Source organism: Schistocerca piceifrons, unplaced genomic scaffold (assembly GCF_021461385.2).
Source record: "Schistocerca piceifrons isolate TAMUIC-IGC-003096 unplaced genomic scaffold, iqSchPice1.1 HiC_scaffold_1684, whole genome shotgun sequence".
NCBI lineage: Eukaryota > Metazoa > Arthropoda > Insecta > Orthoptera > Acrididae > Schistocerca > Schistocerca piceifrons.
Window position 1 is genome coordinate 98,769 of NW_025727550.1, and position 27,285 is coordinate 126,053.

The 27,285-nt window shown below is 52.3% G+C and overlaps 63 non-coding genes across 63 annotated transcripts; 31 read left to right on the plus strand and 32 right to left on the minus strand.

Annotated features, from left to right (window-relative positions):
* Positions 1-25: 25 nt before the first annotated feature.
* On the minus strand, positions 26-97 carry Trnam-cau. The gene has a single exon. It is a non-coding gene; the product is annotated as a tRNA-Met (tRNA).
* Positions 98-371: 274 nt separating this feature from the next.
* On the minus strand, positions 372-444 carry Trnar-acg. Its single transcript has one exon. It is a non-coding gene; the product is annotated as a tRNA-Arg (tRNA).
* Positions 445-890: 446 nt separating this feature from the next.
* Positions 891-982, plus strand: Trnai-uau. Its single transcript is given in 2 exon segments — positions 891-928; positions 947-982. It is a non-coding gene; the product is annotated as a tRNA-Ile (tRNA).
* A 112-nt stretch (positions 983-1,094) lies between these two features.
* On the plus strand, positions 1,095-1,166 carry Trnad-guc. Its single transcript has one exon. It is a non-coding gene; the product is annotated as a tRNA-Asp (tRNA).
* Positions 1,167-1,399: 233 nt separating this feature from the next.
* Trnam-cau lies at positions 1,400-1,471 on the minus strand. Its single transcript has one exon. It is a non-coding gene; the product is annotated as a tRNA-Met (tRNA).
* Positions 1,472-1,745: 274 nt separating this feature from the next.
* Trnar-acg lies at positions 1,746-1,818 on the minus strand. Its single transcript has one exon. It is a non-coding gene; the product is annotated as a tRNA-Arg (tRNA).
* A 445-nt stretch (positions 1,819-2,263) lies between these two features.
* Trnai-uau lies at positions 2,264-2,355 on the plus strand. Its single transcript is given in 2 exon segments — positions 2,264-2,301; positions 2,320-2,355. It is a non-coding gene; the product is annotated as a tRNA-Ile (tRNA).
* Positions 2,356-2,467: 112 nt separating this feature from the next.
* On the plus strand, positions 2,468-2,539 carry Trnad-guc. Its single transcript has one exon. It is a non-coding gene; the product is annotated as a tRNA-Asp (tRNA).
* A 233-nt stretch (positions 2,540-2,772) lies between these two features.
* Trnam-cau lies at positions 2,773-2,844 on the minus strand. Its single transcript has one exon. It is a non-coding gene; the product is annotated as a tRNA-Met (tRNA).
* Positions 2,845-3,118: 274 nt separating this feature from the next.
* Positions 3,119-3,191, minus strand: Trnar-acg. The gene has a single exon. It is a non-coding gene; the product is annotated as a tRNA-Arg (tRNA).
* Positions 3,192-3,636: 445 nt separating this feature from the next.
* Trnai-uau lies at positions 3,637-3,728 on the plus strand. The gene is given in 2 exon segments: positions 3,637-3,674; positions 3,693-3,728. It is a non-coding gene; the product is annotated as a tRNA-Ile (tRNA).
* A 112-nt stretch (positions 3,729-3,840) lies between these two features.
* Trnad-guc lies at positions 3,841-3,912 on the plus strand. Its single transcript has one exon. It is a non-coding gene; the product is annotated as a tRNA-Asp (tRNA).
* A 233-nt stretch (positions 3,913-4,145) lies between these two features.
* Positions 4,146-4,217, minus strand: Trnam-cau. The gene has a single exon. It is a non-coding gene; the product is annotated as a tRNA-Met (tRNA).
* A 274-nt stretch (positions 4,218-4,491) lies between these two features.
* Trnar-acg lies at positions 4,492-4,564 on the minus strand. Its single transcript has one exon. It is a non-coding gene; the product is annotated as a tRNA-Arg (tRNA).
* Positions 4,565-5,009: 445 nt separating this feature from the next.
* On the plus strand, positions 5,010-5,101 carry Trnai-uau. The gene is given in 2 exon segments: positions 5,010-5,047; positions 5,066-5,101. It is a non-coding gene; the product is annotated as a tRNA-Ile (tRNA).
* A 112-nt stretch (positions 5,102-5,213) lies between these two features.
* On the plus strand, positions 5,214-5,285 carry Trnad-guc. The gene has a single exon. It is a non-coding gene; the product is annotated as a tRNA-Asp (tRNA).
* Positions 5,286-5,518: 233 nt separating this feature from the next.
* Positions 5,519-5,590, minus strand: Trnam-cau. The gene has a single exon. It is a non-coding gene; the product is annotated as a tRNA-Met (tRNA).
* A 274-nt stretch (positions 5,591-5,864) lies between these two features.
* Trnar-acg lies at positions 5,865-5,937 on the minus strand. The gene has a single exon. It is a non-coding gene; the product is annotated as a tRNA-Arg (tRNA).
* Positions 5,938-6,382: 445 nt separating this feature from the next.
* On the plus strand, positions 6,383-6,474 carry Trnai-uau. The gene is given in 2 exon segments: positions 6,383-6,420; positions 6,439-6,474. It is a non-coding gene; the product is annotated as a tRNA-Ile (tRNA).
* Positions 6,475-6,586: 112 nt separating this feature from the next.
* Trnad-guc lies at positions 6,587-6,658 on the plus strand. The gene has a single exon. It is a non-coding gene; the product is annotated as a tRNA-Asp (tRNA).
* Positions 6,659-6,891: 233 nt separating this feature from the next.
* Positions 6,892-6,963, minus strand: Trnam-cau. Its single transcript has one exon. It is a non-coding gene; the product is annotated as a tRNA-Met (tRNA).
* A 274-nt stretch (positions 6,964-7,237) lies between these two features.
* Trnar-acg lies at positions 7,238-7,310 on the minus strand. Its single transcript has one exon. It is a non-coding gene; the product is annotated as a tRNA-Arg (tRNA).
* Positions 7,311-13,329: 6,019 nt separating this feature from the next.
* Trnad-guc lies at positions 13,330-13,401 on the plus strand. Its single transcript has one exon. It is a non-coding gene; the product is annotated as a tRNA-Asp (tRNA).
* A 233-nt stretch (positions 13,402-13,634) lies between these two features.
* On the minus strand, positions 13,635-13,706 carry Trnam-cau. Its single transcript has one exon. It is a non-coding gene; the product is annotated as a tRNA-Met (tRNA).
* A 274-nt stretch (positions 13,707-13,980) lies between these two features.
* On the minus strand, positions 13,981-14,053 carry Trnar-acg. The gene has a single exon. It is a non-coding gene; the product is annotated as a tRNA-Arg (tRNA).
* A 445-nt stretch (positions 14,054-14,498) lies between these two features.
* Positions 14,499-14,590, plus strand: Trnai-uau. The gene is given in 2 exon segments: positions 14,499-14,536; positions 14,555-14,590. It is a non-coding gene; the product is annotated as a tRNA-Ile (tRNA).
* A 112-nt stretch (positions 14,591-14,702) lies between these two features.
* Trnad-guc lies at positions 14,703-14,774 on the plus strand. Its single transcript has one exon. It is a non-coding gene; the product is annotated as a tRNA-Asp (tRNA).
* A 233-nt stretch (positions 14,775-15,007) lies between these two features.
* On the minus strand, positions 15,008-15,079 carry Trnam-cau. Its single transcript has one exon. It is a non-coding gene; the product is annotated as a tRNA-Met (tRNA).
* Positions 15,080-15,353: 274 nt separating this feature from the next.
* Trnar-acg lies at positions 15,354-15,426 on the minus strand. The gene has a single exon. It is a non-coding gene; the product is annotated as a tRNA-Arg (tRNA).
* Positions 15,427-15,871: 445 nt separating this feature from the next.
* Trnai-uau lies at positions 15,872-15,963 on the plus strand. Its single transcript is given in 2 exon segments — positions 15,872-15,909; positions 15,928-15,963. It is a non-coding gene; the product is annotated as a tRNA-Ile (tRNA).
* Positions 15,964-16,075: 112 nt separating this feature from the next.
* Trnad-guc lies at positions 16,076-16,147 on the plus strand. The gene has a single exon. It is a non-coding gene; the product is annotated as a tRNA-Asp (tRNA).
* Positions 16,148-16,380: 233 nt separating this feature from the next.
* Positions 16,381-16,452, minus strand: Trnam-cau. Its single transcript has one exon. It is a non-coding gene; the product is annotated as a tRNA-Met (tRNA).
* A 274-nt stretch (positions 16,453-16,726) lies between these two features.
* Trnar-acg lies at positions 16,727-16,799 on the minus strand. Its single transcript has one exon. It is a non-coding gene; the product is annotated as a tRNA-Arg (tRNA).
* Positions 16,800-17,244: 445 nt separating this feature from the next.
* Positions 17,245-17,336, plus strand: Trnai-uau. Its single transcript is given in 2 exon segments — positions 17,245-17,282; positions 17,301-17,336. It is a non-coding gene; the product is annotated as a tRNA-Ile (tRNA).
* Positions 17,337-17,448: 112 nt separating this feature from the next.
* Positions 17,449-17,520, plus strand: Trnad-guc. Its single transcript has one exon. It is a non-coding gene; the product is annotated as a tRNA-Asp (tRNA).
* Positions 17,521-17,753: 233 nt separating this feature from the next.
* Positions 17,754-17,825, minus strand: Trnam-cau. The gene has a single exon. It is a non-coding gene; the product is annotated as a tRNA-Met (tRNA).
* Positions 17,826-18,099: 274 nt separating this feature from the next.
* Trnar-acg lies at positions 18,100-18,172 on the minus strand. Its single transcript has one exon. It is a non-coding gene; the product is annotated as a tRNA-Arg (tRNA).
* Positions 18,173-18,617: 445 nt separating this feature from the next.
* On the plus strand, positions 18,618-18,709 carry Trnai-uau. The gene is given in 2 exon segments: positions 18,618-18,655; positions 18,674-18,709. It is a non-coding gene; the product is annotated as a tRNA-Ile (tRNA).
* Positions 18,710-18,821: 112 nt separating this feature from the next.
* Trnad-guc lies at positions 18,822-18,893 on the plus strand. Its single transcript has one exon. It is a non-coding gene; the product is annotated as a tRNA-Asp (tRNA).
* Positions 18,894-19,126: 233 nt separating this feature from the next.
* Trnam-cau lies at positions 19,127-19,198 on the minus strand. The gene has a single exon. It is a non-coding gene; the product is annotated as a tRNA-Met (tRNA).
* A 274-nt stretch (positions 19,199-19,472) lies between these two features.
* Positions 19,473-19,545, minus strand: Trnar-acg. The gene has a single exon. It is a non-coding gene; the product is annotated as a tRNA-Arg (tRNA).
* A 445-nt stretch (positions 19,546-19,990) lies between these two features.
* Trnai-uau lies at positions 19,991-20,082 on the plus strand. The gene is given in 2 exon segments: positions 19,991-20,028; positions 20,047-20,082. It is a non-coding gene; the product is annotated as a tRNA-Ile (tRNA).
* A 112-nt stretch (positions 20,083-20,194) lies between these two features.
* Trnad-guc lies at positions 20,195-20,266 on the plus strand. Its single transcript has one exon. It is a non-coding gene; the product is annotated as a tRNA-Asp (tRNA).
* Positions 20,267-20,499: 233 nt separating this feature from the next.
* On the minus strand, positions 20,500-20,571 carry Trnam-cau. The gene has a single exon. It is a non-coding gene; the product is annotated as a tRNA-Met (tRNA).
* A 274-nt stretch (positions 20,572-20,845) lies between these two features.
* On the minus strand, positions 20,846-20,918 carry Trnar-acg. The gene has a single exon. It is a non-coding gene; the product is annotated as a tRNA-Arg (tRNA).
* Positions 20,919-21,363: 445 nt separating this feature from the next.
* Trnai-uau lies at positions 21,364-21,455 on the plus strand. The gene is given in 2 exon segments: positions 21,364-21,401; positions 21,420-21,455. It is a non-coding gene; the product is annotated as a tRNA-Ile (tRNA).
* A 112-nt stretch (positions 21,456-21,567) lies between these two features.
* Positions 21,568-21,639, plus strand: Trnad-guc. Its single transcript has one exon. It is a non-coding gene; the product is annotated as a tRNA-Asp (tRNA).
* Positions 21,640-21,872: 233 nt separating this feature from the next.
* Trnam-cau lies at positions 21,873-21,944 on the minus strand. The gene has a single exon. It is a non-coding gene; the product is annotated as a tRNA-Met (tRNA).
* A 274-nt stretch (positions 21,945-22,218) lies between these two features.
* Trnar-acg lies at positions 22,219-22,291 on the minus strand. The gene has a single exon. It is a non-coding gene; the product is annotated as a tRNA-Arg (tRNA).
* Positions 22,292-22,736: 445 nt separating this feature from the next.
* Positions 22,737-22,828, plus strand: Trnai-uau. The gene is given in 2 exon segments: positions 22,737-22,774; positions 22,793-22,828. It is a non-coding gene; the product is annotated as a tRNA-Ile (tRNA).
* Positions 22,829-22,940: 112 nt separating this feature from the next.
* Positions 22,941-23,012, plus strand: Trnad-guc. Its single transcript has one exon. It is a non-coding gene; the product is annotated as a tRNA-Asp (tRNA).
* Positions 23,013-23,245: 233 nt separating this feature from the next.
* Trnam-cau lies at positions 23,246-23,317 on the minus strand. The gene has a single exon. It is a non-coding gene; the product is annotated as a tRNA-Met (tRNA).
* Positions 23,318-23,591: 274 nt separating this feature from the next.
* Positions 23,592-23,664, minus strand: Trnar-acg. The gene has a single exon. It is a non-coding gene; the product is annotated as a tRNA-Arg (tRNA).
* Positions 23,665-24,109: 445 nt separating this feature from the next.
* Trnai-uau lies at positions 24,110-24,201 on the plus strand. Its single transcript is given in 2 exon segments — positions 24,110-24,147; positions 24,166-24,201. It is a non-coding gene; the product is annotated as a tRNA-Ile (tRNA).
* Positions 24,202-24,313: 112 nt separating this feature from the next.
* On the plus strand, positions 24,314-24,385 carry Trnad-guc. Its single transcript has one exon. It is a non-coding gene; the product is annotated as a tRNA-Asp (tRNA).
* A 233-nt stretch (positions 24,386-24,618) lies between these two features.
* On the minus strand, positions 24,619-24,690 carry Trnam-cau. Its single transcript has one exon. It is a non-coding gene; the product is annotated as a tRNA-Met (tRNA).
* Positions 24,691-24,964: 274 nt separating this feature from the next.
* Trnar-acg lies at positions 24,965-25,037 on the minus strand. The gene has a single exon. It is a non-coding gene; the product is annotated as a tRNA-Arg (tRNA).
* Positions 25,038-25,482: 445 nt separating this feature from the next.
* Trnai-uau lies at positions 25,483-25,574 on the plus strand. The gene is given in 2 exon segments: positions 25,483-25,520; positions 25,539-25,574. It is a non-coding gene; the product is annotated as a tRNA-Ile (tRNA).
* A 112-nt stretch (positions 25,575-25,686) lies between these two features.
* On the plus strand, positions 25,687-25,758 carry Trnad-guc. Its single transcript has one exon. It is a non-coding gene; the product is annotated as a tRNA-Asp (tRNA).
* Positions 25,759-25,991: 233 nt separating this feature from the next.
* Trnam-cau lies at positions 25,992-26,063 on the minus strand. Its single transcript has one exon. It is a non-coding gene; the product is annotated as a tRNA-Met (tRNA).
* A 274-nt stretch (positions 26,064-26,337) lies between these two features.
* On the minus strand, positions 26,338-26,410 carry Trnar-acg. The gene has a single exon. It is a non-coding gene; the product is annotated as a tRNA-Arg (tRNA).
* Positions 26,411-26,855: 445 nt separating this feature from the next.
* On the plus strand, positions 26,856-26,947 carry Trnai-uau. The gene is given in 2 exon segments: positions 26,856-26,893; positions 26,912-26,947. It is a non-coding gene; the product is annotated as a tRNA-Ile (tRNA).
* A 112-nt stretch (positions 26,948-27,059) lies between these two features.
* Positions 27,060-27,131, plus strand: Trnad-guc. The gene has a single exon. It is a non-coding gene; the product is annotated as a tRNA-Asp (tRNA).
* Positions 27,132-27,285: the final 154 nt, after the last annotated feature.

A 27,285-nucleotide genomic window follows, 5' to 3' on the forward strand; every position in this document is an offset into this window, starting at 1 on the left:
AAGCACCCAAGAAAAAGAATAATTTTAGCAGAGCGTGGTTTCGATCCACGGACCTCTGGGTTATGGGCCCAGCACGCTTCCACTGCGCCACTCTGCTGTGCGGAGAGAAGCGCGCTCTTCGGTGCGTGACATGGGACACTTGGAAAAGCGTTGTCTGCGTCGCCTACCGTTTAATTAACTGTGTAGCATCTCCCAGCTTGACTTGTCTCGACTTTGCTCGACTGACGCTACGCTGACGCTTGCACCAAGCGATATTTACCGCGATCGTCTCGAGATGCAGCTGCGAGATGCTCAGGATTAACATTGCACTCCACGAAGGTGGAGACATTCGAATGCACTGCCTAGCTACGCGCCCGCAACTAACAAAATGCCGACCCTGCCAGGATTCGAACCTGGAATCTTCTGATCCGTAGTCAGACGCGTTATCCGTTGCGCCACAGGGCCACCGTTCGCGTTTTCTGCTACGAGGCGGGTGCACATCGCAAAGCAACGTGTTCTCCGTGGCTCGGCAATTGCATGCCATCCACTGACAACGTCGGCGCGGCCACTCTGGTCTTCCGCACTCTGCAGGGAGCTGCCACCAAGGAAGGCATCTCTCCTCCAGCTGCTCGGCCACGGAGCGCCTGCACAGCTTAGAGCTTGCCACACATCTGCCGTCGCTGTTGGACAGGTAGCGGAATGCCAGGCGCCCGTTTTTTTTGCATTTTTTCGGTGATGACAAGCGGTTGACATGCTTGTAAGTGTAGCATATAAAACAAGAATCGTGTGAAGCATTCGTAGACAGGTGCTAAAGTCGTAGTATGGCCGCAGGTGACGGTCGTATGACGGGTCTGTAGCCACAACAGGTTGGCATCAAAGTGAATACCGCTAACTGTAAGCACTCTGCTGTAGCCCCAGTGGCGCAATTGGTTAGCGCACGGTACTTATAAGGCAGTAGCCGTGAGCAATGCCGGGGTTGTGAGTTCGAGCCTCACCTGGGGCATACTTTTATTTCGTAGCAGCTGACTATGGAAGCATCGGGACGCTAGATTTGAGATGTATCACGTACCTGAGAGACCATAAATGTGCGTGCACTGCAGTCAACGACCGCGTGTTCCTCGGTAGTATAGTGGTTAGTACCCCCGCCTGTCACGCGGGACACCGGGGTTCGATTCCCCGCCGGGGAGATGCGATTTTTATATCGCGAAGGTTGCACGTGTGGCCCGAAAAAGCATTACCGTTGTGATCAAGGAATGTAATTGCTAAAAAATCGTAAGAAAGTCTGCGTCTTAGGAAGTGTTTCTCGTATTCTGCACACGACGTCGTCGTTTCACAACTCACAGGGTTTGCTGTCGACGCTGAATCAGCGCACCCCAAGATTAATGATCGAGCTCGAAGCACCCAAGAAAAAGAATAATTTTAGCAGAGCGTGGTTTCGATCCACGGACCTCTGGGTTATGGGCCCAGCACGCTTCCACTGCGCCACTCTGCTGTGCGGAGAGAAGCGCGCTCTTCGGTGCGTGACATGGGACACTTGGAAAAGCGTTGTCTGCGTCGCCTACCGTTTAATTAACTGTGTAGCATCTCCCAGCTTGACTTGTCTCGACTTTGCTCGACTGACGCTACGCTGACGCTTGCACCAAGCGATATTTACCGCGATCGTCTCGAGATGCAGCTGCGAGATGCTCAGGATTAACATTGCACTCCACGAAGGTGGAGACATTCGAATGCACTGCCTAGCTACGCGCCCGCAACTAACAAAATGCCGACCCTGCCAGGATTCGAACCTGGAATCTTCTGATCCGTAGTCAGACGCGTTATCCGTTGCGCCACAGGGCCACCGTTCGCGTTTTCTGCTACGAGGCGGGTGCACATCGCAAAGCAACGTGTTCTCCGTGGCTCGGCAATTGCATGCCATCCACTGACAACGTCGGCGCGGCCACTCTGGTCTTCCGCACTCTGCAGGGAGCTGCCACCAAGGAAGGCATCTCTCCTCCAGCTGCTCGGCCACGGAGCGCCTGCACAGCTTAGAGCTTGCCACACATCTGCCGTCGCTGTTGGACAGGTAGCGGAATGCCAGGCGCCCGTTTTTTTGCATTTTTTCGGTGATGACAAGCGGTTGACATGCTTGTAAGTGTAGCATATAAAACAAGAATCGTGTGAAGCATTCGTAGACAGGTGCTAAAGTCGTAGTATGGCCGCAGGTGACGGTCGTATGACGGGTCTGTAGCCACAACAGGTTGGCATCAAAGTGAATACCGCTAACTGTAAGCACTCTGCTGTAGCCCCAGTGGCGCAATTGGTTAGCGCACGGTACTTATAAGGCAGTAGCCGTGAGCAATGCCGGGGTTGTGAGTTCGAGCCTCACCTGGGGCATACTTTTATTTCGTAGCAGCTGACTATGGAAGCATCGGGACGCTAGATTTGAGATGTATCACGTACCTGAGAGACCATAAATGTGCGTGCACTGCAGTCAACGACCGCGTGTTCCTCGGTAGTATAGTGGTTAGTATCCCCGCCTGTCACGCGGGAGACCGGGGTTCGATTCCCCGCCGGGGAGATGCGATTTTTATATCGCGAAGGTTGCACGTGTGGCCCGAAAAAGCATTACCGTTGTGATCAAGGAATGTAATTGCTAAAAAATCGTAAGAAAGTCTGCGTCTTAGGAAGTGTTTCTCGTATTCTGCACACGACGTCGTCGTTTCACAACTCACAGGGTTTGCTGTCGACGCTGAATCAGCGCACCCCAAGATTAATGATCGAGCTCGAAGCACCCAAGAAAAAGAATAATTTTAGCAGAGCGTGGTTTCGATCCACGGACCTCTGGGTTATGGGCCCAGCACGCTTCCACTGCGCCACTCTGCTGTGCGGAGAGAAGCGCGCTCTTCGGTGCGTGACATGGGACACTTGGAAAAGCGTTGTCTGCGTCGCCTACCGTTTAATTAACTGTGTAGCATCTCCCAGCTTGACTTGTCTCGACTTTGCTCGACTGACGCTACGCTGACGCTTGCACCAAGCGATATTTACCGCGATCGTCTCGAGATGCAGCTGCGAGATGCTCAGGATTAACATTGCACTCCACGAAGGTGGAGACATTCGAATGCACTGCCTAGCTACGCGCCCGCAACTAACAAAATGCCGACCCTGCCAGGATTCGAACCTGGAATCTTCTGATCCGTAGTCAGACGCGTTATCCGTTGCGCCACAGGGCCACCGTTCGCGTTTTCTGCTACGAGGCGGGTGCACATCGCAAAGCAACGTGTTCTCCGTGGCTCGGCAATTGCATGCCATCCACTGACAACGTCGGCGCGGCCACTCTGGTCTTCCGCACTCTGCAGGGAGCTGCCACCAAGGAAGGCATCTCTCCTCCAGCTGCTCGGCCACGGAGCGCCTGCACAGCTTAGAGCTTGCCACACATCTGCCGTCGCTGTTGGACAGGTAGCGGAATGCCAGGCGCCCGTTTTTTTGCATTTTTTCGGTGATGACAAGCGGTTGACATGCTTGTAAGTGTAGCATATAAAACAAGAATCGTGTGAAGCATTCGTAGACAGGTGCTAAAGTCGTAGTATGGCCGCAGGTGACGGTCGTATGACGGGTCTGTAGCCACAACAGGTTGGCATCAAAGTGAATACCGCTAACTGTAAGCACTCTGCTGTAGCCCCAGTGGCGCAATTGGTTAGCGCACGGTACTTATAAGGCAGTAGCCGTGAGCAATGCCGGGGTTGTGAGTTCGAGCCTCACCTGGGGCATACTTTTATTTCGTAGCAGCTGACTATGGAAGCATCGGGACGCTAGATTTGAGATGTATCACGTACCTGAGAGACCATAAATGTGCGTGCACTGCAGTCAACGACCGCGTGTTCCTCGGTAGTATAGTGGTTAGTATCCCCGCCTGTCACGCGGGAGACCGGGGTTCGATTCCCCGCCGGGGAGATGCGATTTTTATATCGCGAAGGTTGCACGTGTGGCCCGAAAAAGCATTACCGTTGTGATCAAGGAATGTAATTGCTAAAAAATCGTAAGAAAGTCTGCGTCTTAGGAAGTGTTTCTCGTATTCTGCACACGACGTCGTCGTTTCACAACTCACAGGGTTTGCTGTCGACGCTGAATCAGCGCACCCCAAGATTAATGATCGAGCTCGAAGCACCCAAGAAAAAGAATAATTTTAGCAGAGCGTGGTTTCGATCCACGGACCTCTGGGTTATGGGCCCAGCACGCTTCCACTGCGCCACTCTGCTGTGCGGAGAGAAGCGCGCTCTTCGGTGCGTGACATGGGACACTTGGAAAAGCGTTGTCTGCGTCGCCTACCGTTTAATTAACTGTGTAGCATCTCCCAGCTTGACTTGTCTCGACTTTGCTCGACTGACGCTACGCTGACGCTTGCACCAAGCGATATTTACCGCGATCGTCTCGAGATGCAGCTGCGAGATGCTCAGGATTAACATTGCACTCCACGAAGGTGGAGACATTCGAATGCACTGCCTAGCTACGCGCCCGCAACTAACAAAATGCCGACCCTGCCAGGATTCGAACCTGGAATCTTCCGATCCGTAGTCAGACGCGTTATCCGTTGCGCCACAGGGCCACCGTTCGCGTTTTCTGCTACGAGGCGGGTGCACATCGCAAAGCAACGTGTTCTCCGTGGCTCGGCAATTGCATGCCATCCACTGACAACGTCGGCGCGGCCACTCTGGTCTTCCGCACTCTGCAGGGAGCTGCCACCAAGGAAGGCATCTCTCCTCCAGCTGCTCGGCCACGGAGCGCCTGCACAGCTTAGAGCTTGCCACACATCTGCCGTCGCTGTTGGACAGGTAGCGGAATGCCAGGCGCCCGTTTTTTTGCATTTTTTCGGTGATGACAAGCGGTTGACATGCTTGTAAGTGTAGCATATAAAACAAGAATCGTGTGAAGCATTCGTAGACAGGTGCTAAAGTCGTAGTATGGCCGCAGGTGACGGTCGTATGACGGGTCTGTAGCCACAACAGGTTGGCATCAAAGTGAATACCGCTAACTGTAAGCACTGTGCTGTAGCCCCAGTGGCGCAATTGGTTAGCGCACGGTACTTATAAGGCAGTAGCCGTGAGCAATGCCGGGGTTGTGAGTTCGAGCCTCACCTGGGGCATACTTTTATTTCGTAGCAGCTGACTATGGAAGCATCGGGACGCTAGATTTGAGATGTATCACGTACCTGAGAGACCATAAATGTGCGTGCACTGCAGTCAACGACCGCGTGTTCCTCGGTAGTATAGTGGTTAGTATCCCCGCCTGTCACGCGGGAGACCGGGGTTCGATTCCCCGCCGGGGAGATGCGATTTTTATATCGCGAAGGTTGCACGTGTGGCCCGAAAAAGCATTACCGTTGTGATCAAGGAATGTAATTGCTAAAAAATCGTAAGAAAGTCTGCGTCTTAGGAAGTGTTTCTCGTATTCTGCACACGACGTCGTCGTTTCACAACTCACAGGGTTTGCTGTCGACGCTGAATCAGCGCACCCCAAGATTAATGATCGAGCTCGAAGCACCCAAGAAAAAGAATAATTTTAGCAGAGCGTGGTTTCGATCCACGGACCTCTGGGTTATGGGCCCAGCACGCTTCCACTGCGCCACTCTGCTGTGCGGAGAGAAGCGCGCTCTTCGGTGCGTGACATGGGACACTTGGAAAAGCGTTGTCTGCGTCGCCTACCGTTTAATTAACTGTGTAGCATCTCCCAGCTTGACTTGTCTCGACTTTGCTCGACTGACGCTACGCTGACGCTTGCACCAAGCGATATTTACCGCGATCGTCTCGAGATGCAGCTGCGAGATGCTCAGGATTAACATTGCACTCCACGAAGGTGGAGACATTCGAATGCACTGCCTAGCTACGCGCCCGCAACTAACAAAATGCCGACCCTGCCAGGATTCGAACCTGGAATCTTCTGATCCGTAGTCAGACGCGTTATCCGTTGCGCCACAGGGCCACCGTTCGCGTTTTCTGCTACGAGGCGGGTGCACATCGCAAAGCAACGTGTTCTCCGTGGCTCGGCAATTGCATGCCATCCACTGACAACGTCGGCGCGGCCACTCTGGTCTTCCGCACTCTGCAGGGAGCTGCCACCAAGGAAGGCATCTCTCCTCCAGCTGCTCGGCCACGGAGCGCCTGCACAGCTTAGAGCTTGCCACACATCTGCCGTCGCTGTTGGACAGGTAGCGGAATGCCAGGCGCCCGTTTTTTTGCATTTTTTCGGTGATGACAAGCGGTTGACATGCTTGTAAGTGTAGCATATAAAACAAGAATCGTGTGAAGCATTCGTAGACAGGTGCTAAAGTCGTAGTATGGCCGCAGGTGACGGTCGTATGACGGGTCTGTAGCCACAACAGGTTGGCATCAAAGTGAATACCGCTAACTGTAAGCACTCTGCTGTAGCCCCAGTGGCGCAATTGGTTAGCGCACGGTACTTATAAGGCAGTAGCCGTGAGCAATGCCGGGGTTGTGAGTTCGAGCCTCACCTGGGGCATACTTTTATTTCGTAGCAGCTGACTATGGAAGCATCGGGACGCTAGATTTGAGATGTATCACGTACCTGAGAGACCATAAATGTGCGTGCACTGCAGTCAACGACCGCGTGTTCCTCGGTAGTATAGTGGTTAGTATCCCCGCCTGTCACGCGGGAGACCGGGGTTCGATTCCCCGCCGGGGAGATGCGATTTTTATATCGCGAAGGTTGCACGTGTGGCCCGAAAAAGCATTACCGTTGTGATCAAGGAATGTAATTGCTAAAAAATCGTAAGAAAGTCTGCGTCTTAGGAAGTGTTTCTCGTATTCTGCACACGACGTCGTCGTTTCACAACTCACAGGGTTTGCTGTCGACGCTGAATCAGCGCACCCCAAGATTAATGATCGAGCTCGAAGCACCCAAGAAAAAGAATAATTTTAGCAGAGCGTGGTTTCGATCCACGGACCTCTGGGTTATGGGCCCAGCACGCTTCCACTGCGCCACTCTGCTGTGCGGAGAGAAGCGCGCTCTTCGGTGCGTGACATGGGACACTTGGAAAAGCGTTGTCTGCGTCGCCTACCGTTTAATTAACTGTGTAGCATCTCCCAGCTTGACTTGTCTCGACTTTGCTCGACTGACGCTACGCTGACGCTTGCACCAAGCGATATTTACCGCGATCGTCTCGAGATGCAGCTGCGAGATGCTCAGGATTAACATTGCACTCCACGAAGGTGGAGACATTCGAATGCACTGCCTAGCTACGCGCCCGCAACTAACAAAATGCCGACCCTGCCAGGATTCGAACCTGGAATCTTCTGATCCGTAGTCAGACGCGTTATCCGTTGCGCCACAGGGCCACCGTTCGCGTTTTCTGCTACGAGGCGGGTGCACATCGCAAAGCAACGTGTTCTCCGTGGCTCGGCAATTGCATGCCATCCACTGACAACGTCGGCGCGGCCACTCTGGTCTTCCGCACTCTGCAGGGAGCTGCCACCAAGGAAGGCATCTCTCCTCCAGCTGCTCGGCCACGGAGCGCCTGCACAGCTTAGAGCTTGCCACACATCTGCCGTCGCTGTTGGACAGGTAGCGGAATGCCAGGCGCCCGTTTTTTTGCATTTTTTCGGTGATGACAAGCGGTTGACATGCTTGTAAGTGTAGCATATAAAACAAGAATCGTGTGAAGCATTCGTAGACAGGTGCTAAAGTCGTAGTATGGCCGCAGGTGACGGTCGTATGACGGGTCTGTAGCCACAACAGGTTGGCATCAAAGTGAATACCGCTAACTGTAAGCACTCTGCTGTAGCCCCAGTGGCGCAATTGGTTCAGTTCCGCTTTAGACGCCGTGCAGTGTGGACGTGCCTAGTCTTCCGCTCCGCCGTAGCGTTACGTATAGTGGACTATCGTTTTTGTTTACGTGTTGTGTTGCAACTTCTGTGAGTGTTTCTCCGTCGTTGTTTCGTACCTTGTGTTATTTTCTGTCCTTATTTCAGTGTTTTTTGTGTAGCGGTTTCGACCGCATATTTTGAAAATGTCGTCCCAGGTTATTCCTCGTCAGGCTACAGTTAGTTTTGCTTTTGACAAGTCAACCCGCCATGTGCAGCCTAGTTCTCTTGAGATTCATGATTGGTTGGTAGATACCTTTGGTGTTCATTCGGATCAGGTGCACACTGCTTATTTTGATACCGAACTGTATATTTTCTTTGTTAAGTTTATGGACCCACTTCAGGTTGATAAAATTCTTTCTAAATATGGTCATCAAGTTCTCTTTCGGCATCGGGATGATTCTGTAAGTACCGTGCTGCTTTCCAATGCTTCCATCACGTATACCAATGTTCGTGTTTACAACCTTCCACCGGAGGTGGATAATGTCTATCTTAAGGAGGGTCTACAGAAGTATGGTGATGTAAAGAGCATTCGCCTTGAACGCTGGTCAAGCCAACATCGCCTGCAATGTTACAGTGGTATTCGTTCAGTCGAAATGCACGTTAAGCAGAATATTCCATCTCACCTGCAGATCGGTGGATATCGTGTCCATGTAACATATAGTGGTCAGGTGGGCACCTGTTTTTTGTGCAATGAAAGTGGTCACGTGCGTACCGACTGTCCGCGGAGAGTTTTTGTTTTAAAAAACTCTCTCGAACAGCGTCGCAAGTTAACGGTCGCTGACCTCGTTGCAGGTGGTTCTGCTCTTGGTGTAGCACAGTCCAGTGGTAGTAGCGCCCCTCCACAGGTTTTGCGCACCCCTGATACAGAATTTCCTCCTTTGCGTGCTAAATCTGATGTTGTTCCGTCTGTCCCTCAGGTGGGTGTGCCACTTTTGAATAATAAGAGGCGTCGCCCACACGATGGAAATAGTACGGATGAGGATCTCCCTGAGATGCCCCAGTCCGAGCGACCGGCATCCTCCGGGCCACTGTGTACTGTAGCTGCTCCCTGCCCTCCTGAGGTAGCGGTTCCGGTGGCGGCTGCTGGCGCCCCTCCGGCCTCCGACGCAGCTTCTCTCGAGTCGGGTCGTCGGTCGGGCCTGTTGGCGCCGTCTTCCGAACCGACTTCGATGTCACAAGAAGTGGAGCCGCGACAACTTCCTGCTTCGCTGCCCCATACCTCTGCCAGCGGAGCTGCTCCGCTTCCTTCCAACTCTGCGGCCTCGGACATTCCTGCTCACGTTTCGCCTCCGTGCAGTCCATGTTTGCCGGAAGCTAGTGCAGGTGTTGACCATTCCGTTTTGTCGGATGTTTCCCCCGCGACCCCGGATCCCGCATGTGGACCGGCGCGGGTGGTGTCGGATACAGAACTTGACCCTCCTACGTCACCGGCGGCTGAAGTTTCCTTGCCCGTCAGCCGACGCAAGTTACGCGTTCAGCCGAACGTTAATGCTGTTCGTAAAAAACCGAAACGTAAGGGATCCGCGGAACGGGGTAGCAGTCCCCCTCCCTCGGATGCCTCTGTCACCCCTGCTATGGACTGTGACGCTGGTGCGTCGGTGTAGGTGATTTGTTTTCTCGCTTTTCTCTCTATGGTTCAAGCATACACCTTTCTTACCTTAAATGTTAACCGTATTGAGTCCGACGTTCGCATTGCCTCTTTGCGGCAGTTTATTTACGACGCCTGTGCGGACGTAGTGTTTTTGCTGGAAGTGTTGTTTTCTGATCTCTCTCTAACTGGATTTCAAACTGTTTTTAATGTCGCGCCGGAATATTCAACAGGAACTGCTCTTTTCTTTCGAGAGGGCATTCCTATTACTGACATTGAATTCCTTGACTCTGGCCGTGGGATTGGTTGTCGTCTTTTTGATCTCCGCCTCGTTGTTTTGTATGCCCCCTCTGGTTCGGGTCACACTGTGGCTCGATCGCGCTTTTATAAAGAAGAGCTTATTTATCTTTTGCGCCAGAGTCCTCGGAGTCTCCTGCTCGGAGGCGATTTTAATTGTGTTTTACGCCCTGCAGACCAGTCCCCCAATTTTAATTATTGCCGTGATTTACATGACTTAGTTCGTACGATGCATCTGCGTGATGTTTGGGAACACAAATATCCAACCCTGGTGAAATATACGTTTTTTACCGCGTCCTCATGCAGTAGACTCGACAGATTCTATTTATCTGATTTTTTATGTGATAAAATTCTTTCTGTCGATGTTATTCCTACTAGTTTTTCTGACCATTGTGCTTTTACTGCAACTGTAAATCTTAGTCGCCAACCTGCAAACCTTTATCGTTCCCAGTGGATGTTAAATGTTTCCCACCTTGCCGACAGTGCTATGGATGATGTTATAAGTGGCGTGTGGGAGCGATGTCTTCGCTCTGTCCCGCGATACCCCTCCTTGCTGGTTTGGTGGACTGCGTTTGCCAAGCCCAAGATTCGTCAGACTTTGATTTTCTACTGTGCTGCTAGGACGCGTGATTTTAAGAACACGTATGAATATTACTACTCTGTCCTGCGTGAACTATATGACGCGGCGGGTACCTCTCCACTGCGGATCCATGATGTTCGTCGTATTAAAGCCAAGCTCTTGAGCCTTAAACGACGACAGATGGATGGTCTGCGAGTTAAGTCGAAACCTCACTCTCTTGTTGAAGGTGAACTGACATCCTTGTACCACCTGCTACGGCATCAGACTCGCCGTCGTCGCTCCTTCATCTCTTCTCTTACGGTGGATGATGGGCGACAGCTTAGTGCACAGGAGGAAATGGTTCGTGCTCTTCATCAGTATTACACTAGTCTCTATTCTGCCGATGATTCTGGTGAGTCTCTTTCGGATGATGTCTTTGGGGATCTAACTGCGACGATCGCGCCTGACGCGAACGGCGAATTTCTCCGGGAGTTCCAGGTAGATGATGTTTTCGATTTTATTGCTCGCTCTCCGTCCAGTAAATCGCCGGGTCCAGACGGCCTGCCTAAAGAATTTTATCTCCGTTTTTGGCCTCTTTTGGGTGGCATTTTTACGCAGATTTTAAATGAGATTGTCAGGGGGATGGATGTGCCTGCCGATTTTAAAGTAGGGAAAATTGTTTTAATCCCGAAGTCCTCTGGTCGTTTATCTGCTGCCAATCTTCGTCCGCTCACATTGCTGAATTTTGACTATAAGACAGCTGCTAGAGCGCTCAATAGCCGGTTGTCTTCTCTGCTTCGGGGTGTGATTGGTGCACATCAATGTTGTTTTCATGATAGATCTATTCTGACACCAGTAGCCGAATATCGGGATGTTGTCTCGGTTGCGGCGGTTACAAACGTACATTGTGCCTTTGCCTTCCTTGATTTTTATAAGGCTTTTGATCACGTCAGTCATGTGTTTTTAGATCGTGTTTTAGGTACAATAGGTTTTAACGCTTCATCACGTGGTGTTCTTGGCAATTTGTATAGGGGAATAACAGCTCGGGTGTCAGTCAATGGGCAGCTGACGCCGCCCATTGCTATCCGCCGCGGAGTGCCTCAGGGTAGTCCGCTCTCTATGTCTTTATTCGTATTGTCCCTGGAACCGCTGCTTCGGACTATTGCTCTCAAGCTTCAGGGTATGTCCCTCTCTGGTGGGAAGCTCTCTGTTAAGGCATATGCGGATGATGTCGTTGTTCTCCTCCGTCAACGTGATGATATCCCGTTGTTGAAAGGGGCGGTTGATGCATACTGTCGTGTCTCTGGAGCGCGTCTCAATCAGGGTAAATGTAAGTTCCTTGATATTCGAGGATTTCGCGATGCTGACGTCCCTTGGGCCACTTTTGTCGATCGCCATACGTCCTTGGGGATTATCATTGATCGGTGTCCTCTAAAAATGGCGGCTCTCAATTGGAAATCTGTCACCGAGAAGATACAGGGGGCTCTGATGGTCCATGAGCAGCGCTCTGCTACCATTTTGCAAAAAGTCAGAATTTTAGACACCTACGTTCTATGTAAAGCTTATTATGTTGCTCAGCTGTTCCCACTTCCCATGATGGTGGCGAAAAGGTTGCGCCAATTGTCTAGCAGGTTTATATGGAAGGGCCATCTATTCAAGTTACGTTACGAGGTAATGACGAAACCGCGTCTCTCCGGAGGCTTGGGCCTCTCTGACATTACTCGCAAGGCGTCTGCTTTGTACGTCCGCCGAACGACTCTAATTGTTACGCAAGAAGTGACTTCAATTACATCCAGGCTATTTACTGTTGTGCGTCCGGCGAGCCTTGCTCCACCTGTCGATGTCGGACGCCTAAATTTTAAGTTGAAACACATTCGGGAATTTTACATTGCGGTGAGTTACCTCGGTGACGTCTTCTTGCGGCGACCGGTGCCAACGACCAAGGGCTTGATTGCCCGCTGGGAGGGGCTGGCCGGTCCCAATCCAATAGAACTGGCGTCTCCATCTGTGTCCTGGAGGAACGTCTGGAAGAACGTTAGTCTGCCGATCCACTCTATGGCCGTGGCGTCCACGTGGTATAGGGTAATAAATAATTTGGTTCCCACCAATGTACGACTGCACCGTATTGGTCTTTCTGACACGGACACCTGTACTCGGTGTGGTCTCCTGGATACCCTTGAACATCGATTCACCTGCTGTGGGCACCTTGCTAATTGGCGTTGGCTCAGGAAACAACTTGCTTTTGTCACTAGGTCTGCTGAAGCCGCTTATACTATTGACATCATCGTCCGGCCCGATTCTTCCTTTTTTCCGCGGACGAAGCTCCATACCGTCATGTGGTTGATTGGCCATTTCGTACATTTTGTCAACAGTTGTCATGAAGAGGATGGACACCTAGCGTTTCGGCAGTACATGCTTACTGCTTACTGGCAGCGCTTGCGATTGCCAGGCATCCGAGATGATTTTGCCAATATGCTTAGCCTGACATTTGAAAGAGAGGGTGTTGGCTAAGGTCACATGAGTGAGCCATTTTCTTTTATACTGTTTCTGGATTTGCCGCCTTTATATATGTTTCTTCTATACACCAGGACTGAAGTTTTCGTGTTTTAATCTTTATTTCACTCAGCAGTCTACATTATATAGTCATGTTTTAGGATTTTAATTTCAGTACTGTAAAAAAAAAAAAAAAAAAAAAAAAAAAAGTGGTAGAGCACTGGTCTCGTAAACCAGGGGTCGTGAGTTCGAACCTCACAGAAGGCATTCATTTTTTAAACCTTCCTGCAAGGAGCGGAGCTATCTCGAGCAGCATCTAACACATGGCAGTACACTGAATGAAAGGGAAAAAAAAAAAAAAAAAATTGGTTAGCGCACGGTACTTATAAGGCAGTAGCCGTGAGCAATGCCGGGGTTGTGAGTTCGAGCCTCACCTGGGGCATACTTTTATTTCGTAGCAGCTGACTATGGAAGCATCGGGACGCTAGATTTGAGATGTATCACGTACCTGAGAGACCATAAATATGCGTGCACTGCAGTCAACGACCGCGTGTTCCTCGGTAGTATAGTGGTTAGTACCCCCGCCTGTCACGCGGGACACCGGGGTTCGATTCCCCGCCGGGGAGATGCGATTTTTATATCGCGAAGGTTGCACGTGTGGCCCGAAAAAGCATTACCGTTGTGATCAAGGAATGTAATTGCTAAAAAATCGTAAGAAAGTCTGCGTCTTAGGAAGTGTTTCTCGTATTCTGCACACGACGTCGTCGTTTCACAACTCACAGGGTTTGCTGTCGACGCTGAATCAGCGCACCCCAAGATTAATGATCGAGCTCGAAGCACCCAAGAAAAAGAATAATTTTAGCAGAGCGTGGTTTCGATCCACGGACCTCTGGGTTATGGGCCCAGCACGCTTCCACTGCGCCACTCTGCTGTGCGGAGAGAAGCGCGCTCTTCGGTGCGTGACATGGGACACTTGGAAAAGCGTTGTCTGCGTCGCCTACCGTTTAATTAACTGTGTAGCATCTCCCAGCTTGACTTGTCTCGACTTTGCTCGACTGACGCTACGCTGACGCTTGCACCAAGCGATATTTACCGCGATCGTCTCGAGATGCAGCTGCGAGATGCTCAGGATTAACATTGCACTCCACGAAGGTGGAGACATTCGAATGCACTGCCTAGCTACGCGCCCGCAACTAACAAAATGCCGACCCTGCCAGGATTCGAACCTGGAATCTTCTGATCCGTAGTCAGACGCGTTATCCGTTGCGCCACAGGGCCACCGTTCGCGTTTTCTGCTACGAGGCGGGTGCACATCGCAAAGCAACGTGTTCTCCGTGGCTCGGCAATTGCATGCCATCCACTGACAACGTCGGCGCGGCCACTCTGGTCTTCCGCACTCTGCAGGGAGCTGCCACCAAGGAAGGCATCTCTCCTCCAGCTGCTCGGCCACGGAGCGCCTGCACAGCTTAGAGCTTGCCACACATCTGCCGTCGCTGTTGGACAGGTAGCGGAATGCCAGGCGCCCGTTTTTTTGCATTTTTTCGGTGATGACAAGCGGTTGACATGCTTGTAAGTGTAGCATATAAAACAAGAATCGTGTGAAGCATTCGTAGACAGGTGCTAAAGTCGTAGTATGGCCGCAGGTGACGGTCGTATGACGGGTCTGTAGCCACAACAGGTTGGCATCAAAGTGAATACCGCTAACTGTAAGCACTCTGCTGTAGCCCCAGTGGCGCAATTGGTTAGCGCACGGTACTTATAAGGCAGTAGCCGTGAGCAATGCCGGGGTTGTGAGTTCGAGCCTCACCTGGGGCATACTTTTATTTCGTAGCAGCTGACTATGGAAGCATCGGGACGCTAGATTTGAGATGTATCACGTACCTGAGAGACCATAAATGTGCGTGCACTGCAGTCAACGACCGCGTGTTCCTCGGTAGTATAGTGGTTAGTATCCCCGCCTGTCACGCGGGAGACCGGGGTTCGATTCCCCGCCGGGGAGATGCGGTTTTTATATCGCGAAGGTTGCACGTGTGGCCCGAAAAAGCATTACCGTTGTGATCAAGGAATGTAATTGCTAAAAAATCGTAAGAAAGTCTGCGTCTTAGGAAGTGTTTCTCGTATTCTGCACACGACGTCGTCGTTTCACAACTCACAGGGTTTGCTGTCGACGCTGAATCAGCGCACCCCAAGATTAATGATCGAGCTCGAAGCACCCAAGAAAAAGAATAATTTTAGCAGAGCGTGGTTTCGATCCACGGACCTCTGGGTTATGGGCCCAGCACGCTTCCACTGCGCCACTCTGCTGTGCGGAAAGAGGCGCGTTCTTCGGAGCGTGACATGGGACACTTGGAAAAGCGTTGTCTGCGTCGCCTACCGTTTAATTAACTGTGTAGCATCTCCCAGCTTGACTTGTCTCGACTTTGCTCGACTGACGCTACGCTGACGCTTGCACCAAGCGATATTTACCGCGATCGTCTCGAGATGCAGCTGCGAGATGCTCAGGATTAACATTGCACTCCACGAAGGTGGAGACATTCGAATGCACTGCCTAGCTACGCGCCCGCAACTAACAAAATGCCGACCCTGCCAGGATTCGAACCTGGAATCTTCTGATCCGTAGTCAGACGCGTTATCCGTTGCGCCACAGGGCCACCGTTCGCGTTTTCTGCTACGAGGCGGGTGCACATCGCAAAGCAACGTGTTCTCCGTGGCTCGGCAATTGCATGCCATCCACTGACAACGTCGGCGCGGCCACTCTGGTCTTCCGCACTCTGCAGGGAGCTGCCACCAAGGAAGGCATCTCTCCTCCAGCTGCTCGGCCACGGAGCGCCTGCACAGCTTAGAGCTTGCCACACATCTGCCGTCGCTGTTGGACAGGTAGCGGAATGCCAGGCGCCCGTTTTTTTGCATTTTTTCGGTGATGACAAGCGGTTGACATGCTTGTAAGTGTAGCATATAAAACAAGAATCGTGTGAAGCATTCGTAGACAGGTGCTAAAGTCGTAGTATGGCCGCAGGTGACGGTCGTATGACGGGTCTGTAGCCACAACAGGTTGGCATCAAAGTGAATACCGCTAACTGTAAGCACTCTGCTGTAGCCCCAGTGGCGCAATTGGTTAGCGCACGGTACTTATAAGGCAGTAGCCGTGAGCAATGCCGGGGTTGTGAGTTCGAGCCTCACCTGGGGCATACTTTTATTTCGTAGCAGCTGACTATGGAAGCATCGGGACGCTAGATTTGAGATGTATCACGTACCTGAGAGACCATAAATGTGCGTGCACTGCAGTCAACGACCGCGTGTTCCTCGGTAGTATAGTGGTTAGTATCCCCGCCTGTCACGCGGGAGACCGGGGTTCGATTCCCCGCCGGGGAGATGCGATTTTTATATCGCGAAGGTTGCACGTGTGGCCCGAAAAAGCATTACCGTTGTGATCAAGGAATGTAATTGCTAAAAAATCGTAAGAAAGTCTGCGTCTTAGGAAGTGTTTCTCGTATTCTGCACACGACGTCGTCGTTTCACAACTCACAGGGTTTGCTGTCGACGCTGAATCAGCGCACCCCAAGATTAATGATCGAGCTCGAAGCACCCAAGAAAAAGAATAATTTTAGCAGAGCGTGGTTTCGATCCACGGACCTCTGGGTTATGGGCCCAGCACGCTTCCACTGCGCCACTCTGCTGTGCGGAGAGAAGCGCGCTCTTCGGTGCGTGACATGGGACACTTGGAAAAGCGTTGTCTGCGTCGCCTACCGTTTAATTAACTGTGTAGCATCTCCCAGCTTGACTTGTCTCGACTTTGCTCGACTGACGCTACGCTGACGCTTGCACCAAGCGATATTTACCGCGATCGTCTCGAGATGCAGCTGCGAGATGCTCAGGATTAACATTGCACTCCACGAAGGTGGAGACATTCGAATGCACTGCCTAGCTACGCGCCCGCAACTAACAAAATGCCGACCCTGCCAGGATTCGAACCTGGAATCTTCTGATCCGTAGTCAGACGCGTTATCCGTTGCGCCACAGGGCCACCGTTCGCGTTTTCTGCTACGAGGCGGGTGCACATCGCAAAGCAACGTGTTCTCCGTGGCTCGGCAATTGCATGCCATCCACTGACAACGTCGGCGCGGCCACTCTGGTCTTCCGCACTCTGCAGGGAGCTGCCACCAAGGAAGGCATCTCTCCTCCAGCTGCTCGGCCACGGAGCGCCTGCACAGCTTAGAGCTTGCCACACATCTGCCGTCGCTGTTGGACAGGTAGCGGAATGCCAGGCGCCCGTTTTTTTGCATTTTTTCGGTGATGACAAGCGGTTGACATGCTTGTAAGTGTAGCATATAAAACAAGAATCGTGTGAAGCATTCGTAGACAGGTGCTAAAGTCGTAGTATGGCCGCAGGTGACGGTCGTATGACGGGTCTGTAGCCACAACAGGTTGGCATCAAAGTGAATACCGCTAACTGTAAGCACTCTGCTGTAGCCCCAGTGGCGCAATTGGTTAGCGCACGGTACTTATAAGGCAGTAGCCGTGAGCAATGCCGGGGTTGTGAGTTCGAGCCTCACCTGGGGCATACTTTTATTTCGTAGCAGCTGACTATGGAAGCATCGGGACGCTAGATTTGAGATGTATCACGTACCTGAGAGACCATAAATGTGCGTGCACTGCAGTCAACGACCGCGTGTTCCTCGGTAGTATAGTGGTTAGTATCCCCGCCTGTCACGCGGGAGACCGGGGTTCGATTCCCCGCCGGGGAGATGCGATTTTTATATCGCGAAGGTTGCACGTGTGGCCCGAAAAAGCATTACCGTTGTGATCAAGGAATGTAATTGCTAAAAAATCGTAAGAAAGTCTGCGTCTTAGGAAGTGTTTCTCGTATTCTGCACACGACGTCGTCGTTTCACAACTCACAGGGTTTGCTGTCGACGCTGAATCAGCGCACCCCAAGATTAATGATCGAGCTCGAAGCACCCAAGAAAAAGAATAATTTTAGCAGAGCGTGGTTTCGATCCACGGACCTCTGGGTTATGGGCCCAGCACGCTTCCACTGCGCCACTCTGCTGTGCGGAGAGAAGCGCGCTCTTCGGTGCGTGACATGGGACACTTGGAAAAGCGTTGTCTGCGTCGCCTACCGTTTAATTAACTGTGTAGCATCTCCCAGCTTGACTTGTCTCGACTTTGCTCGACTGACGCTACGCTGACGCTTGCACCAAGCGATATTTACCGCGATCGTCTCGAGATGCAGCTGCGAGATGCTCAGGATTAACATTGCACTCCACGAAGGTGGAGACATTCGAATGCACTGCCTAGCTACGCGCCCGCAACTAACAAAATGCCGACCCTGCCAGGATTCGAACCTGGAATCTTCCGATCCGTAGTCAGACGCGTTATCCGTTGCGCCACAGGGCCACCGTTCGCGTTTTCTGCTACGAGGCGGGTGCACATCGCAAAGCAACGTGTTCTCCGTGGCTCGGCAATTGCATGCCATCCACTGACAACGTCGGCGCGGCCACTCTGGTCTTCCGCACTCTGCAGGGAGCTGCCACCAAGGAAGGCATCTCTCCTCCAGCTGCTCGGCCACGGAGCGCCTGCACAGCTTAGAGCTTGCCACACATCTGCCGTCGCTGTTGGACAGGTAGCGGAATGCCAGGCGCCCGTTTTTTTGCATTTTTTCGGTGATGACAAGCGGTTGACATGCTTGTAAGTGTAGCATATAAAACAAGAATCGTGTGAAGCATTCGTAGACAGGTGCTAAAGTCGTAGTATGGCCGCAGGTGACGGTCGTATGACGGGTCTGTAGCCACAACAGGTTGGCATCAAAGTGAATACCGCTAACTGTAAGCACTGTGCTGTAGCCCCAGTGGCGCAATTGGTTAGCGCACGGTACTTATAAGGCAGTAGCCGTGAGCAATGCCGGGGTTGTGAGTTCGAGCCTCACCTGGGGCATACTTTTATTTCGTAGCAGCTGACTATGGAAGCATCGGGACGCTAGATTTGAGATGTATCACGTACCTGAGAGACCATAAATGTGCGTGCACTGCAGTCAACGACCGCGTGTTCCTCGGTAGTATAGTGGTTAGTATCCCCGCCTGTCACGCGGGAGACCGGGGTTCGATTCCCCGCCGGGGAGATGCGATTTTTATATCGCGAAGGTTGCACGTGTGGCCCGAAAAAGCATTACCGTTGTGATCAAGGAATGTAATTGCTAAAAAATCGTAAGAAAGTCTGCGTCTTAGGAAGTGTTTCTCGTATTCTGCACACGACGTCGTCGTTTCACAACTCACAGGGTTTGCTGTCGACGCTGAATCAGCGCACCCCAAGATTAATGATCGAGCTCGAAGCACCCAAGAAAAAGAATAATTTTAGCAGAGCGTGGTTTCGATCCACGGACCTCTGGGTTATGGGCCCAGCACGCTTCCACTGCGCCACTCTGCTGTGCGGAGAGAAGCGCGCTCTTCGGTGCGTGACATGGGACACTTGGAAAAGCGTTGTCTGCGTCGCCTACCGTTTAATTAACTGTGTAGCATCTCCCAGCTTGACTTGTCTCGACTTTGCTCGACTGACGCTACGCTGACGCTTGCACCAAGCGATATTTACCGCGATCGTCTCGAGATGCAGCTGCGAGATGCTCAGGATTAACATTGCACTCCACGAAGGTGGAGACATTCGAATGCACTGCCTAGCTACGCGCCCGCAACTAACAAAATGCCGACCCTGCCAGGATTCGAACCTGGAATCTTCTGATCCGTAGTCAGACGCGTTATCCGTTGCGCCACAGGGCCACCGTTCGCGTTTTCTGCTACGAGGCGGGTGCACATCGCAAAGCAACGTGTTCTCCGTGGCTCGGCAATTGCATGCCATCCACTGACAACGTCGGCGCGGCCACTCTGGTCTTCCGCACTCTGCAGGGAGCTGCCACCAAGGAAGGCATCTCTCCTCCAGCTGCTCGGCCACGGAGCGCCTGCACAGCTTAGAGCTTGCCACACATCTGCCGTCGCTGTTGGACAGGTAGCGGAATGCCAGGCGCCCGTTTTTTTGCATTTTTTCGGTGATGACAAGCGGTTGACATGCTTGTAAGTGTAGCATATAAAACAAGAATCGTGTGAAGCATTCGTAGACAGGTGCTAAAGTCGTAGTATGGCCGCAGGTGACGGTCGTATGACGGGTCTGTAGCCACAACAGGTTGGCATCAAAGTGAATACCGCTAACTGTAAGCACTCTGCTGTAGCCCCAGTGGCGCAATTGGTTAGCGCACGGTACTTATAAGGCAGTAGCCGTGAGCAATGCCGGGGTTGTGAGTTCGAGCCTCACCTGGGGCATACTTTTATTTCGTAGCAGCTGACTATGGAAGCATCGGGACGCTAGATTTGAGATGTATCACGTACCTGAGAGACCATAAATGTGCGTGCACTGCAGTCAACGACCGCGTGTTCCTCGGTAGTATAGTGGTTAGTATCCCCGCCTGTCACGCGGGAGACCGGGGTTCGATTCCCCGCCGGGGAGATGCGATTTTTATATCGCGAAGGTTGCACGTGTGGCCCGAAAAAGCATTACCGTTGTGATCAAGGAATGTAATTGCTAAAAAATCGTAAGAAAGTCTGCGTCTTAGGAAGTGTTTCTCGTATTCTGCACACGACGTCGTCGTTTCACAACTCACAGGGTTTGCTGTCGACGCTGAATCAGCGCACCCCAAGATTAATGATCGAGCTCGAAGCACCCAAGAAAAAGAATAATTTTAGCAGAGCGTGGTTTCGATCCACGGACCTCTGGGTTATGGGCCCAGCACGCTTCCACTGCGCCACTCTGCTGTGCGGAGAGAAGCGCGCTCTTCGGTGCGTGACATGGGACACTTGGAAAAGCGTTGTCTGCGTCGCCTACCGTTTAATTAACTGTGTAGCATCTCCCAGCTTGACTTGTCTCGACTTTGCTCGACTGACGCTACGCTGACGCTTGCACCAAGCGATATTTACCGCGATCGTCTCGAGATGCAGCTGCGAGATGCTCAGGATTAACATTGCACTCCATGAAGGTGGAGACATTCGAATGCACTGCCTAGCTACGCGCCCGCAACTAACAAAATGCCGACCCTGCCAGGATTCGAACCTGGAATCTTCTGATCCGTAGTCAGACGCGTTATCCGTTGCGCCACAGGGCCACCGTTCGCGTTTTCTGCTACGAGGCGGGTGCACATCGCAAAGCAACGTGTTCTCCGTGGCTCGGCAATTGCATGCCATCCACTGACAACGTCGGCGCGGCCACTCTGGTCTTCCGCACTCTGCAGGGAGCTGCCACCAAGGAAGGCATCTCTCCTCCAGCTGCTCGGCCACGGAGCGCCTGCACAGCTTAGAGCTTGCCACACATCTGCCGTCGCTGTTGGACAGGTAGCGGAATGCCAGGCGCCCGTTTTTTTGCATTTTTTCGGTGATGACAAGCGGTTGACATGCTTGTAAGTGTAGCATATAAAACAAGAATCGTGTGAAGCATTCGTAGACAGGTGCTAAAGTCGTAGTATGGCCGCAGGTGACGGTCGTATGACGGGTCTGTAGCCACAACAGGTTGGCATCAAAGTGAATACCGCTAACTGTAAGCACTCTGCTGTAGCCCCAGTGGCGCAATTGGTTAGCGCACGGTACTTATAAGGCAGTAGCCGTGAGCAATGCCGGGGTTGTGAGTTCGAGCCTCACCTGGGGCATACTTTTATTTCGTAGCAGCTGACTATGGAAGCATCGGGACGCTAGATTTGAGATGTATCACGTACCTGAGAGACCATAAATGTGCGTGCACTGCAGTCAACGACCGCGTGTTCCTCGGTAGTATAGTGGTTAGTACCCCCGCCTGTCACGCGGGACACCGGGGTTCGATTCCCCGCCGGGGAGATGCGATTTTTATATCGCGAAGGTTGCACGTGTGGCCCGAAAAAGCATTACCGTTGTGATCAAGGAATGTAATTGCTAAAAAATCGTAAGAAAGTCTGCGTCTTAGGAAGTGTTTCTCGTATTCTGCACACGACGTCGTCGTTTCACAACTCACAGGGTTTGCTGTCGACGCTGAATCAGCGCACCCCAAGATTAATGATCGAGCTCGAAGCACCCAAGAAAAAGAATAATTTTAGCAGAGCGTGGTTTCGATCCACGGACCTCTGGGTTATGGGCCCAGCACGCTTCCACTGCGCCACTCTGCTGTGCGGAGAGAAGCGCGCTCTTCGGTGCGTGACATGGGACACTTGGAAAAGCGTTGTCTGCGTCGCCTACCGTTTAATTAACTGTGTAGCATCTCCCAGCTTGACTTGTCTCGACTTTGCTCGACTGACGCTACGCTGACGCTTGCACCAAGCGATATTTACCGCGATCGTCTCGAGATGCAGCTGCGAGATGCTCAGGATTAACATTGCACTCCACGAAGGTGGAGACATTCGAATGCACTGCCTAGCTACGCGCCCGCAACTAACAAAATGCCGACCCTGCCAGGATTCGAACCTGGAATCTTCTGATCCGTAGTCAGACGCGTTATCCGTTGCGCCACAGGGCCACCGTTCGCGTTTTCTGCTACGAGGCGGGTGCACATCGCAAAGCAACGTGTTCTCCGTGGCTCGGCAATTGCATGCCATCCACTGACAACGTCGGCGCGGCCACTCTGGTCTTCCGCACTCTGCAGGGAGCTGCCACCAAGGAAGGCATCTCTCCTCCAGCTGCTCGGCCACGGAGCGCCTGCACAGCTTAGAGCTTGCCACACATCTGCCGTCGCTGTTGGACAGGTAGCGGAATGCCAGGCGCCCGTTTTTTTGCATTTTTTCGGTGATGACAAGCGGTTGACATGCTTGTAAGTGTAGCATATAAAACAAGAATCGTGTGAAGCATTCGTAGACAGGTGCTAAAGTCGTAGTATGGCCGCAGGTGACGGTCGTATGACGGGTCTGTAGCCACAACAGGTTGGCATCAAAGTGAATACCGCTAACTGTAAGCACTCTGCTGTAGCCCCAGTGGCGCAATTGGTTAGCGCACGGTACTTATAAGGCAGTAGCCGTGAGCAATGCCGGGGTTGTGAGTTCGAGCCTCACCTGGGGCATACTTTTATTTCGTAGCAGCTGACTATGGAAGCATCGGGACGCTAGATTTGAGATGTATCACGTACCTGAGAGACCATAAATGTGCGTGCACTGCAGTCAACGACCGCGTGTTCCTCGGTAGTATAGTGGTTAGTATCCCCGCCTGTCACGCGGGAGACCGGGGTTCGATTCCCCGCCGGGGAGATGCGGTTTTTATATCGCGAAGGTTGCACGTGTGGCCCGAAAAAGCATTACCGTTGTGATCAAGGAATGTAATTGCTAAAAAATCGTAAGAAAGTCTGCGTCTTAGGAAGTGTTTCTCGTATTCTGCACACGACGTCGTCGTTTCACAACTCACAGGGTTTGCTGTCGACGCTGAATCAGCGCACCCCAAGATTAATGATCGAGCTCGAAGCACCCAAGAAAAAGAATAATTTTAGCAGAGCGTGGTTTCGATCCACGGACCTCTGGGTTATGGGCCCAGCACGCTTCCACTGCGCCACTCTGCTGTGCGGAGAGAGGCGCGCTCTTCGGAGCGTGACATGGGACACTTGGAAAAGCGTTGTCTGCGTCGCCTACCGTTTAATTAACTGTGTAGCATCTCCCAGCTTGACTTGTCTCGACTTTGCTCGACTGACGCTACGCTGACGCTTGCACCAAGCGATATTTACCGCGATCGTCTCGAGATGCAGCTGCGAGATGCTCAGGATTAACATTGCACTCCACGAAGGTGGAGACATTCGAATGCACTGCCTAGCTACGCGCCCGCAACTAACAAAATGCCGACCCTGCCAGGATTCGAACCTGGAATCTTCCGATGCGTAGTCAGACGCGTTATCCGTTGCGCCACAGGGCCACCGTTCGCGTTTTCTGCTACGAGGCGGGTGCACATCGCAAAGCAACGTGTTCTCCGTGGCTCGGCAATTGCATGCCATCCACTGACAACGTCGGCGCGGCCACTCTGGTCTTCCGCACTCTGCAGGGAGCTGCCACCAAGGAAGGCATCTCTCCTCCAGCTGCTCGGCCACGGAGCGCCTGCACAGCTTAGAGCTTGCCACACATCTGCCGTCGCTGTTGGACAGGTAGCGGAATGCCAGGCGCCCGTTTTTTTGCATTTTTTCGGTGATGACAAGCGGTTGACATGCTTGTAAGTGTAGCATATAAAACAAGAATCGTGTGAAGCATTCGTAGACAGGTGCTAAAGTCGTAGTATGGCCGCAGGTGACGGTCGTATGACGGGTCTGTAGCCACAACAGGTTGGCATCAAAGTGAATACCGCTAACTGTAAGCACTCTGCTGTAGCCCCAGTGGCGCAATTGGTTAGCGCACGGTACTTATAAGGCAGTAGCCGTGAGCAATGCCGGGGTTGTGAGTTCGAGCCTCACCTGGGGCATACTTTTATTTCGTAGCAGCTGACTATGGAAGCATCGGGACGCTAGATTTGAGATGTATCACGTACCTGAGAGACCATAAATGTGCGTGCACTGCAGTCAACGACCGCGTGTTCCTCGGTAGTATAGTGGTTAGTTCCCCCGCCTGTCACGCGGGACACCGGGGTTCGATTCCCCGCCGGGGAGATGCGATTTTTATATCGCGAAGGTTGCACGTGTGGCCCGAAAAAGCATTACCGTTGTGATCAAGGAATGTAATTGCTAAAAAATCGTAAGAAAGTCTGCGTCTTAGGAAGTGTTTCTCGTATTCTGCACACGACGTCGTCGTTTCACAACTCACAGGGTTTGCTGTCGACGCTGAATCAGCGCACCCCAAGATTAATGATCGAGCTCGAAGCACCCAAGAAAAAGAATAATTTTAGCAGAGCGTGGTTTCGATCCACGGACCTCTGGGTTATGGGCCCAGCACGCTTCCACTGCGCCACTCTGCTGTGCGGAGAGAGGCGCGCTCTTCGGAGCGTGACATGGGACACTTGGAAAAGCGTTGTCTGCGTCGCCTACCGTTTAATTAACTGTGTAGCATCTCCCAGCTTGACTTGTCTCGACTTTGCTCGACTGACGCTACGCTGACGCTTGCACCAAGCGATATTTACCGCGATCGTCTCGAGATGCAGCTGCGAGATGCTCAGGATTAACATTGCACTCCACGAAGGTGGAGACATTCGAATGCACTGCCTAGCTACGCGCCCGCAACTAACAAAATGCCGACCCTGCCAGGATTCGAACCTGGAATCTTCCGATCCGTAGTCAGACGCGTTATCCGTTGCGCCACAGGGCCACCGTTCGCGTTTTCTGCTACGAGGCGGGTGCACATCGCAAAGCAACGTGTTCTCCGTGGCTCGGCAATTGCATGCCATCCACTGACAACGTCGGCGCGGCCACTCTGGTCTTCCGCACTCTGCAGGGAGCTGCCACCAAGGAAGGCATCTCTCCTCCAGCTGCTCGGCCACGGAGCGCCTGCACAGCTTAGAGCTTGCCACACATCTGCCGTCGCTGTTGGACAGGTAGCGGAATGCCAGGCGCCCGTTTTTTTGCATTTTTTCGGTGATGACAAGCGGTTGACATGCTTGTAAGTGTAGCATATAAAACAAGAATCGTGTGAAGCATTCGTAGACAGGTGCTAAAGTCGTAGTATGGCCGCAGGTGACGGTCGTATGACGGGTCTGTAGCCACAACAGGTTGGCATCAAAGTGAATACCGCTAACTGTAAGCACTCTGCTGTAGCCCCAGTGGCGCAATTGGTTAGCGCACGGTACTTATAAGGCAGTAGCCGTGAGCAATGCCGGGGTTGTGAGTTCGAGCCTCACCTGGGGCATACTTTTATTTCGTAGCAGCTGACTATGGAAGCATCGGGACGCTAGATTTGAGATGTATCACGTACCTGAGAGACCATAAATGTGCGTGCACTGCAGTCAACGACCGCGTGTTCCTCGGTAGTATAGTGGTTAGTTCCCCCGCCTGTCACGCGGGACACCGGGGTTCGATTCCCCGCCGGGGAGATGCGATTTTTATATCGCGAAGGTTGCACGTGTGGCCCGAAAAAGCATTACCGTTGTGATCAAGGAATGTAATTGCTAAAAAATCGTAAGAAAGTCTGCGTCTTAGGAAGTGTTTCTCGTATTCTGCACACGACGTCGTCGTTTCACAACTCACAGGGTTTGCTGTCGACGCTGAATCAGCGCACCCCAAGATTAATGATCGAGCTCGAAGCACCCAAGAAAAAGAATAATTTTAGCAGAGCGTGGTTTCGATCCACGGACCTCTGGGTTATGGGCCCAGCACGCTTCCACTGCGCCACTCTGCTGTGCGGAGAGAAGCGCGCTCTTCGGTGCGTGACATGGGACACTTGGAAAAGCGTTGTCTGCGTCGCCTACCGTTTAATTAACTGTGTAGCATCTCCCAGCTTGACTTGTCTCGACTTTGCTCGACTGACGCTACGCTGACGCTTGCACCAAGCGATATTTACCGCGATCGTCTCGAGATGCAGCTGCGAGATGCTCAGGATTAACATTGCACTCCACGAAGGTGGAGACATTCGAATGCACTGCCTAGCTACGCGCCCGCAACTAACAAAATGCCGACCCTGCCAGGATTCGAACCTGGAATCTTCTGATCCGTAGTCAGACGCGTTATCCGTTGCGCCACAGGGCCACCGTTCGCGTTTTCTGCTACGAGGCGGGTGCACATCGCAAAGCAACGTGTTCTCCGTGGCTCGGCAATTGCATGCCATCCACTGACAACGTCGGCGCGGCCACTCTGGTCTTCCGCACTCTGCAGGGAGCTGCCACCAAGGAAGGCATCTCTCCTCCAGCTGCTCGGCCACGGAGCGCCTGCACAGCTTAGAGCTTGCCACACATCTGCCGTCGCTGTTGGACAGGTAGCGGAATGCCAGGCGCCCGTTTTTTTGCATTTTTTCGGTGATGACAAGCGGTTGACATGCTTGTAAGTGTAGCATATAAAACAAGAATCGTGTGAAGCATTCGTAGACAGGTGCTAAAGTCGTAGTATGGCCGCAGGTGACGGTCGTATGACGGGTCTGTAGCCACAACAGGTTGGCATCAAAGTGAATACCGCTAACTGTAAGCACTCTGCTGTAGCCCCAGTGGCGCAATTGGTTAGCGCACGGTACTTATAAGGCAGTAGCCGTGAGCAATGCCGGGGTTGTGAGTTCGAGCCTCACCTGGGGCATACTTTTATTTCGTAGCAGCTGACTATGGAAGCATCGGGACGCTAGATTTGAGATGTATCACGTACCTGAGAGACCATAAATATGCGTGCACTGCAGTCAACGACCGCGTGTTCCTCGGTAGTATAGTGGTTAGTACCCCCGCCTGTCACGCGGGACACCGGGGTTCGATTCCCCGCCGGGGAGATGCGATTTTTATATCGCGAAGGTTGCACGTGTGGCCCGAAAAAGCATTACCGTTGTGATCAAGGAATGTAATTGCTAAAAAATCGTAAGAAAGTCTGCGTCTTAGGAAGTGTTTCTCGTATTCTGCACACGACGTCGTCGTTTCACAACTCAC